This window comes from Orcinus orca, chromosome 12, assembly GCF_937001465.1.
Source record: "Orcinus orca chromosome 12, mOrcOrc1.1, whole genome shotgun sequence".
In the NCBI taxonomy this organism is placed as follows: Eukaryota; Metazoa; Chordata; class Mammalia; order Artiodactyla; family Delphinidae; genus Orcinus; species Orcinus orca.
The window spans coordinates 25765001-25775636 of record NC_064570.1 but is presented as its reverse complement, the minus strand read 5'-3'; positions in this window follow the sequence as shown (position 1 = coordinate 25775636).

Here is a 10636-nt window from a genome sequence, read left to right as displayed (position 1 = left end):
GCGGAGTAGTGCAATTCCGTGTCCAAGGAGCGTGGCTTCTGTCTTGTTAGCAGATACTGCCCTCTTCTGGTGTCTGGGCAGATCTTAAAAATTTACTCCCGTCTTGCAGCAAAAAAGCACCAAGCATTCCAGCAGGCAGTGAATAAACGAAGGTAAATAGGAAACAAATCCTCCCAATATTAATAATCTCGTCAGCTCAACTTTCAAAAGCTCTTCGGCATCACGCTCCATACTTTCAGTACTTCCAAACATTTTGCAAAAATTCTTAAAATTCAAAACTCTTAGCATTGCCTTTCTGCTTTATTTTTCATTCTGTGTACAGCTTGTTGTCATATCTTGAATAAAAGGTGGTCCTGAAATTTTAGATTTTTCACTTAGTTTCCTGTTTCACTTAAGGATCTTTGACGGTGGTTGTTTGTTTTGTTAGCAAGTTACGTGGAGTCATTCCCTGACTCTGCCACTACTAATGAGGTGATCAGGGTCCAGGACAAATCATTTCAACTTTCAGCTTTAGTTCCTTTGTCTAGATATGGCTCTAGAAATACCTATCATGCCTTCCTCACCAGGGACAGTGTAAAGATCAGGTGAAATATGGTATATGAAAACATTTAGAAAACTCTACGATGTTACACTCATATGAACTATGATGATTATTTCTAGATAAAAAAAGACACTTTTAATAAGTGATAGTAGATGTTATAATACCTAGTGAAATGAAATTTCGCAAAAAAGACTTGACTTATAAATTATGAAATATTTAACATATATGAATGTAGAAAATATTCTGTTTCCTTCTCTGTAACCTCTTAGAATAATATAGAAGATAACTCGTACTTCCCTGAGGAATTTTCGTGTAATCTTAGCAAAGGGCAGGAGATTCAATTTAAAACATAGAGAGTCCTTTTAACCCTGTAATTCTATTTTTTTTGCGGTACACAGGCCTCTCACTGTTGTGGCCTCTCCCGTTGTGGAGCACAGGCTCCGGATGCACAGCCTCAGCGGCCATGGCTCACAGGCCCAGCCGCTCCGCGGCATGTGGGATCTTCCTGGACCGGGACACGAACCTGTGTCCCCTGCATCGGCAGGCAGACTCTCAACCACTGCGCCACCTTGGAAGCCCCCTGTAATTCTATTTTTTAAGTATAGGAATAATATTCAATCCAATGATAGTTTAGGGTCCTTAAATAAAATACTAAATAAATAAATACTAAAACTACCATTTATTGAGCATCTATTATGACCATATAAAAGGGACTTCACATACATTATATAACATTATGGCCTCAAAATAACCTTGTTTTATCATTTTACCTTATAGGGAAGGACGCTGAGACTCAGAAAAGTTAAGAATCTTACCCAGGGTCAGACAACTAGTAAATGATCATCATGATTCAGACTGAAGTTGTTCTGGCTTAAGAGTCTGTGCTTAGTTGGCATTTGTCTAATTTATACTCCATGAAAAAAATTGTCAAAGGAAAAGTGAAATGTGGAGGGGAGTTAATCCCTTGATTTCTTAGGAGTTATCCTACTTTTCTCTACTTCACTCTGCTAATATAGACTTAGCCAAGAATTGACTTTTAAATTCTGAAAAGCACCAGATTTGTGACTGTTATCTAACAAAATTAAATACTCCTATTAAGTAAATTGAAAAAACTATGCTCTAAGTATAATTTAAAAACTTATTTAACATTGATCTGATAAGGCATTAATATCCAAAATCTACAAAGAGCTCATACAACTCAACATCAAAAAAAACAACCTGATTAAAAAATGAGCAGAGGACCTGAATAGACACATTTCCAAAGAAGACATACAGATGGCCAAAAGGCACATGAAAAGATACTCAACATCGGGCTTCCCAGGTGGCGCAGCGGTTGAGAGTCCGCCTGCCGATGCAGGGGACACGGGTTCGTGCCCCGGTCCAGGAAGATCCCACATGCTGTGGAGCAGCTGGGCCCGTGAGCCGTGGCCGCTGGGCCTGCGCGTCCGGAGCCGGTGCTCCGCAGCGGGAGAGGCCGCAGCAATAAGAGGCCCGCGTACCGCAAAAAAAAAAAAAAAAAAAGATGCTCAGCATCACTAATTATCAGGCAAATGCAACTCCAAACCACAATATGTCACCTCACACGTGTCCGAATGGCCATCATCCAAAAGACAAAAAATAGCAAGTGTTGGCGAGGAGGCGGAGAAAAGGGAATCTTCCTGCACTGTTGGTGGGAATGTAAACGGGTGCAGCCACTGTGGAGAACAGTATGGAGGGTCCTCAAAAAATTCAAAATAAAACTACCATACAATCCAGCAATTCCATTTCTGAATATTTTTCTAAAGAAAACAAAAATGCTAATTCAAAAAGATACATGCACCACTATGTTCATTGAAGCCAAAATATGGATGCAACCTAAGTGTCTATCAATAGATGAACGGATCACAAGATGTGATGCGCGCACACACACACACACACACACACACACACACACACACACACACACTGGAATATTACTCGGCCATAAAAAAGAATGCACTCTTGCCATTTGTGACAAAATGAATGGACCTAGAGGGTATTACGCTAAGTGAAATAAGTCATACAAAGGAAGGCAAATACTGTTTGATTTCGCTTGTATGTGGAGTGTAAAATCCAAAACAAGTGAACAAACATAACAAAACAGAACGGACTCATAGATACAGAGAACAAACAGGTGATTACCAGAGGGGAGAGGAGTTGGGGAATAGGTGAGGGAGATTAAGAGGTACAAACTTCCAGTTATTAAAAAATGAGCCACAGGGATGAAATGCACAGCATGGGGAATATAGTCAATTATATTGTAGTATCTTTGTATGGTGACAGATGGTAACTAGACATATCATGGTGATTATTTCATAATATATAGAAATATCAAATCCCTATGTTAAGTACCTGGAAGTAATATAGTTACATATACATGTAATATAGTATATATGTAATATAGTTACATATTACTATGTATAATTATATACATAGTAATATAGTAATAATACCTCGATTAAAAATATGTACATACAGAGAAAATGCATCAAAATGCTACTGACAGTTATCTCTAGGGGGTGGGGATTATGGATAATTGTTTAAAAAATTAGTTAACATTATTAGACATTTTTGATTTCAACACATCTGAGTGACATAAAATTCCCTACCTCCTAAGTACACTGTCAAATATGAGGAAAAATTATTTAAAGAGGAATGAATGCAGTGAAGGTGGAATTAAACTTAAGGAAGTTTAAATCCTAGGCTGCTTTTTCCTATCACTTAGTACGGTTGTGAGATAACACTCCGAATTTCCTGAAAAGGGAATGTAAACTAACCTTAATATAAAAGTGATATGATATAATAAAATAACATCTAAACATTAAACAATATATATGATAAATTAGAAACTTCACATGACTTATCTCATTTCACCTTCACCAAAACCCTCTGATGTAGAAAGTTTTATCTCTGTTTTAAAGATAGCTAACTCCAGGTGCCTTGCCTAAGTCAGCGTGCTTGGCTAGTCAGTGGCAGAACCTGGACACGCCCAGGTCATAATGTTGCCAACTAGACAATGGATCTGGGGCTCTAGCCAGTCCTGAAACCCACAGGGCACCTCTTACCCCAGTTCTAGGACTGACCTTCAGCCCACACTCTTCCCAATTACTTTTTGAGGATGGAGTTCTGGACTGTAGTCTCTAGTTTGGCTTGTGACACCTGTCAAGCTCTTCCCCAGCTCTGGCCCATGCCCTGAGCCCCTGCCTCCTGCTTGGGGGTAGGGCCCATGTGGGCAGATGGACAGGTCAAGTGTGCTTTATCCTGTGCTCCACCTTCAGGAACAGGTACATTTTACACCTGCAGCTCTGCAGAAATCCGTGTATCTGAACCCCCTGTGAAAATGGCTTGAAAGCCCACTGGGCCTTCACATCTCTTCCCTGGATTCTTCTTCCAATTTAAGGAGATTTAATCAGAAGCTCTACTGATCTGCTTTCTATAGTACACCCCTGAGATCCTTGAATTTGGCTTGGAAGTCCTCAAAACATGCATACAATGGGAACCTTTTTATCACCTTATGTATAATATAATTTTATTAGATGCATGATGTGAAAAATAATTCTTCTCTATGAATAAAGGCTACGTTGGTTCCTAGGCAGGACTTCGGCCATCCTAAGAACCCCCAATATCCTTAAAGCAAATCAATTTTTGCTTAAATGAAGCTGGGGTTGTTTCAGTTGTTTCACACCAAACCCTGAAATATATACCCTCATTCTCACTCTGCATTTGGACTCATTTGTGTACTTCCCCAGGAGGAGGGACTGTTATTTGTTCATTTTTGTTTTCCCCAAAGTGTCTCAAGTCATTAATAAATGTAGAATTCAATTACATGGACCTGGGTTTTTTTTTCCTTCTAGACTGGCTTTGTTTTTAGGTTTCTCTTCACTTTCCTTGAGGTTCTTCATCATTTAGACTTTTCTAATGGAAGTGAAGCCCCAGTAACAGATCAATCTCCTTTCCACAAACTCAGCTCAGGAATGCTGCCACCACCCAGCAACGATTCCCAGGAGACCCTCTGTGCTAATGGAGCACATCCATTTGCCTCCCTGCCTCTCCCTGCCACTTTTCTCCACCCTGCTCTCTGCGCCAAGATGCTGACCTACATGACCCTATCAGTGGTCCCCACCAATGGGGAAGCTGGCAGGAGACTGGAGGAAGGGAAGTGAGACCAGGATTCATTCTCCTAGCTGTCTCTGTCTCTCTCTCTCAAGGTCACCCCAGGCTGACAGTGTCTCTCTACAGAGGTCATTGCTTCTCTCAAGATAGCTGACACTGCACAACTCTCTCTTTCCTGGTTCTGGTAAGCCTCTCTCTCACATTTACCCTTTAGCTCAGGGGTGAGGGGGTTACAGCTCTGCTGTTACTGAATTCCTGCCTTTTTACTCTACCACCCCTGGTGCCTCTATACCTGCCTCCTTGAAAATCTCCCTTAATAAATAAATCCTTCTCAAAGTTTCCCACTTCCCACATGGCATACTTCTCCTAACATCCACAAAGTATGAGACTTTGTGTTGTGAATTTGAATTGCAATGGGCTCTTTGAAAGGCAGGCTACTCACCAAGTACTTTTGATTCCCCTTGAGGTCTAGATGTTTGCTGCCCCAAATGCAGTTCTCAAACCAAGGGCATCAGCATCACTTGGGATCTGGTTAAAAATGCAGAGTCTCAGGCCCCATCACAGACAGAACCTGTGGAGATCCATAGGTTCGTTTTATGCACATTGAAGTGGGGGAAACACTGGTCTTAATTATCCCAAAGTCTAAGATATAGAGAACCCCCTGGATTTTATATGATCTTGGTGCTTAATTCCATCGTCAGATGGGGGTAGAAACCATGCAGCTTCCACTAGGAATGACCAATGACTGAAAAGTGAGATGCTCAGTGCTCAAATTTCAATCAACATTCCCCCTCCCCCTCCTCCACCTTCTCCTCCTTCTCCTCCTTCTCCTCCTCCTCTTTCTCCTCCTCCTCCTCCTTCATCTCCTTCTCCTTCTCCTCCTCCTCCTCCTCCTCCTCTTCCTTCTCCTCCTTCTCCTCCTTCTCCTTCTCCTTCTCCTTCTCCTCCTCCTCCTCCTCCTCCTCCTCCTCCTCCTCCTTCTCCTTCTTCTTCTTCTTCTTCTTTTTCTTCTTCTTCTTCTTCTTCTTCTTCTTCCTCTTCTTCTTCTACCCCTCCTTCTTCTTCACTGTCTTCTTTTTCTCTCTCAATATGGATATCTATATCTATCTGTCTTTCTATCTATAAAAATGGATATATATATTTATGTCCATCCATCTATGACTGCCTATGTATCTATCTATCTAGAGATGTTTACTTTTTGGTGTTAGAGCTCATCATCTAAAAACAACCATGAACATACCTACAGAAAGCAGGAGGAGGAGGTGGAGGAGGAGGAGAATAAGAAGTCGGGCTCATTTTGCTTGCTACTGCGAGGGAGAATACTCTCCAAAGGACCCCTGGACCATCTCTGAAAGGGAGAGCTGGGGAAATCTAAGGAGGCGTCCGGGAAGAGGGGGATGTTCTTGGTTGGAGGTTGTCAAGAAGTGGGTCATTTCAATAATCTCAGTAATATGAGTTTATGAGTCAGGAGGTACAAAGCAGTTGTGGGGTGTCATTGGTAAGAGAGTAGCCAGGACTCAGAGGAGGTCAGGGATCAGTTTTGCAGCTCTGGTGTGTGCCCTTCTAGAGAAACACTGTGTACTTGGTCTCATCCATGACCCATTGGAAGGACTGTTTAGGTTCTGTTAGAAACATCACTGGATGATTCCCACAGAGCTATTTTCCTTTCTCATTAGGGGAATACAGTGTGTGTGTGTGTGTGTGTGTGTGTGTGTGTGTGTGTGTGTGTGTGTGATTCCAAATAATAATAGGTGTCATTTATAAGGTCTTTATGTTTGCTAGGCTAGGCAATTTATTTACAATAACTCTAAGCCACAAAGCAATTCACTCAGGAAGATAAGATTGTCTTTGTTATACAGAGATGAAAAGGCAAAGTTCAAGAACACATAGTTAGTAAACACTGCGGCCCAGACTAAATCAGGCCGCCAAAATCCCCCTCATTCTTTTAGTCTGGCCTCTACCAGGCTGTCTCCTTGGCCCAGGCTCCGTTCATCAGATACCTTTGAAATTATTAAGCTATTCTAATGTTTTCTCCCTCTCTCTCTCCTTTCCTATACTTGTAATGAGGTGTCCTGCCTGGGACTGTGCTCTAGAATTTTTTTAAAGCTGAAAAAAAGTCGCTATTTAAAAGTTATAAACCCCTTCTGCCTGAGTTAAATTTGAAGCAGACTCTCCCTTTTCCCCTTCTCTCCCAGACTCTCCCTTTTCCCCTTCTCTCCCAGAGAACCCCCCAGAGCACACATATAAAGTCAATTCACACCCATTGCGGGTCGGGGGAGCAGCAAACCGAAATGATCACTGACCTGAACACAGATACCTTTGGGAAGTTCTCTTTCTTTGCTAGCGTAATTCCAGCCAACATCTCTGTGCCAGCTGCCTGCCAACCTGGGTTCTAAGGGCTTTATATGTGTGTCATATATGATCTTCAAGTTCCTGTGAGGTGAGAATTATTATTAATCTAATTTTACAGGTGAGGAAAGAGAGAAAACAGAGGTTGAGTGACTTGTTCAAGGTCACTTTGTAACAAAGGGGAGGACAGAGGATTCAAACTTAAGGTCTCTGGATGCTGAGCTATATATGTGTATATAGATATATATATCTGTGAAATAAAGTTCATATTTTATGGCAAGACAAGAAACACATAAAGATAAAAAATTCTTCTCCACCCTTTGGCCTCCCCTCTCCCCCTACTGTGCATTGTGTATCTGCATTAGGCATCGACCAGACCTCCCCCATCAGCAGGAATACCTGCTCAACCGTCAAGAGCAACATTTTCTTAGCATCAACAGGACAACTTTTTAAAAGATAACATTCCTTCTTGATCTTCTAAGGGGTCACACGTGACCCACCGTGATGACGCTTAGATCTTGATCATGTAAACTGTCAACAATACGTCATTTGACGTATAGCCCTCTGGCTCAAAAACCTTGTATAACTATGCCTTGACTTCTGCAGGGTAGAACAGTTCCCAGAGCTGTCTGAGATGCTCTTCCCGTGTTATCAGCCTCAAATTTGGCTCAAATAAAATTTTCTGTTTCTTTCTTAGATCGACTGATTCATTTTTCATCGACATGTCTTTTAGCAGAACTTTTCCTTGCACAGATGAGGATAGCCCTAAACACTGTGTTTAGTGGAGTGTTTAGTGGATGGAGATAGCCTGGACTCTGACCAGCAGGCTCTCCAGGCCCCAAGAGATCCAGCAGGGAGGCCATTCTGGAAGGGGCTTTGAGGAAAAGCCTGGGCTGGTCAGGCTCCGAGGGAGACGCCACAGCTCGTAGTATGTTGTAGGAGAGAAAGTGGGGCGCCGGAGGATGGTCACGTCTCAGGTTCAGGCGAGTCTCTGGGACGGCCGCCAAGTGTGGGTTCTTGGCTTCACGCAGGAAAGAATTCAAGAGCGAGCCATAGAAAAGTGAAAGAAGGTTTATTCAGGGAGATACACACTCCATAGTCAGAGTGTGGGCCATCTCAGACGGTCAGAGGCACCAGGGTACAGGGTTGTCAGTTTTTATAGGGGTAGGTAATTTCACAGGTGGGAGTGGGAGGATTATTCCAACTATTTGGGGGAAGGGGCAGAGATTTCCTGGAATTGGGCCACCGCCCACTTTTTGGCCTTTTGTGGTCAGCCTCTGAACTGTTGTGGTAGCTGTGGATGTGTCATTTAGCATATGCTGATGTGTTACAATGAGCATATACCGAGGTTGAAGGTCTAGTGGAAGTCAGTCGTCCACAATCTTGGACCTAGTTGGTTCTAACCAGTTTGTGTGTGTCCTCAAAGGTTGTCATTCTTTTAAAGGTTGTGCCCTGCCCCCTTCCTGTCTCAGTAATATTGGGAGTTCTGCTCTGTGTGGTTTCCCTTCAGATACCCCTGAATTCGTAGTAAAACCAGATTCTGAAGCACCCCTGGTTTCTGCCGTGCTGTGGACCACTAAGGGCCGTGACTATCCCACACTCGGACTGTGAACACGGGCTGTGAGGTTGGCACACGTGAGTATTATTTTGTTGAAAAGATGCTTGAAGAAGAAAATGAATGAGGAAGAAGAGGAGAAAAAGGAGGAGGGAATGAAATAGGAGCAAACAGTATTTATTAAAATACTGTTTATTTATTAAAGCTGAACATATGCTACCCTATGACCTAGCAATTCTATTCCCAGAGGTTTATCCGACAGAAATGTGTACATGTGATCACCCAGAGACTGGGGTATTTATAGCAGTGCTGTTTGTAATAGCCCCACACTGGAAACTATTCAACGTATACCAACCGTAGAAGGGAGAAAGAAATCAGGAGTATTCATCAAATGGAATATGACCCAGCAACAATAATAAACAATTTCCAACTACATGCAACAGCATGGGTGAATCTCAAGCACATATTGTGGAAAAAAGAAGCAAGACACAAGGGTGTGCAGGCTGTATGAGGCCATTTATGTAAAGTTCAAAAACAATCTATGTCGGGAGAGGTCAACAGAGTGCTGATTCTTTTTGGGGGGCGGTGGGGTTGGAGAAGGGCAGGAAGGGAGTTTTGGGTGTGAGTAACTCTCTGTTGCTTGATCAGGTCAGTTGAAAATGTGTTGAGCCGTATACTTAGATATGTGCACTTTTCTGCATGTACATCGCACGTCAAATACATTATTTTTTAATTAGAAAAAGATGTCTGACCCCTCAACTAAAGATCAGAATGCTTAGGCAGTGTCATGGCCCTGTCACTGTCTGGACCCATGGACAGTAGACTGGATTCTGGTGCCCAGATTGGGAGGGTGGGCACTTGAATGAAACCTACTCCTTCTTAGGGTGAACACATAATGCCCTGAGAAAACAAACTGGGAAAGGGAGACTGTCTGCGTGACACAGGCCATATCCTATAGAGGTAGTTAGGTCAGGGATGGGGTGGCGTGGAGATGGCAGAGAGATGGGGAGAGGAAATTCGGTGGGCAACTATGGCGTCAAGAGCACGTGGATTAAAACTAACATGTGTTCAGCCTGGAAGGGACCTTGTTGATCTTGGTGCGTCACTGTCTAACCTTGTATTTGGAGAGCAGAAGCCACAGTCTACGGAAATAAATCTGCTCCAGGCCTTCTATTTACTCTCCAAGGTCCTTGGGTAGCTTCCTCATTGACTGAAGATCTTTCAATTCTTTGGCCTGTGAAAGTGACCCGGGAGTGACTCATCATTCCAAAAGCCCTGGGTTTGGCTGGTGATAAGAGGAATACAAAAATGTGAATAATTTTAATATCATTTTCTGGAACACAGCACTTCGCAGTAAGGTGAGTAGGCTTTTCCTGAGTTTTGACACAGCACAGTGGCCTATAGTGTTTCTTCTTGTTGCTCTGGGCCCCTGGAACAATAGGGGTACTATTGTTAGCCCTGACCGTAATTCTTTTCTATTATGTCAGTTAGGGAGACGTGGTGATGGCTTTTCCAATCAGACACTGAACAGGACTGAAAACCATGTCTTCCACAACTTATCTAAGAATCAGCTGCAAAAAGCCCTCAACTCAAAATCAGAATCTATGGGTGTGACTCATGACCTTGATCACTGTCTAGCTTCTGGAACGATTTGGGGTACCTATTTCTTTGCACATAAAACAAAGAAAGATGATACTTATATACCATGAAAGTTCTGAGAAGAGTGATTTCATATGCCATGTATTTTGAATTTAGCATAGCGGTGGTAGACCTGCTCATAAAAGGAGAAAGATTGGACTGATAACACATTTCCTCTTGATGCTGGAATTTATATACGACTTGTTAGCTTTGTATTCATAGTTTCAGGCTAAACCCTCAGTGTACAATTATGAACTTAAGGTGTCAAGAAGGCTACTGCCCAGAATGAGCTGAGACTTGAAAAGGATACAAAACTCAATATTAGGAAAATATGAGAAGAAACTACAAGGCGGGTTTTAAGTTTTATTTGAGCAAAAAGAACAAGGAAGTGATCTGCCCACTGCCTGGGGCGAGTAAGGTAA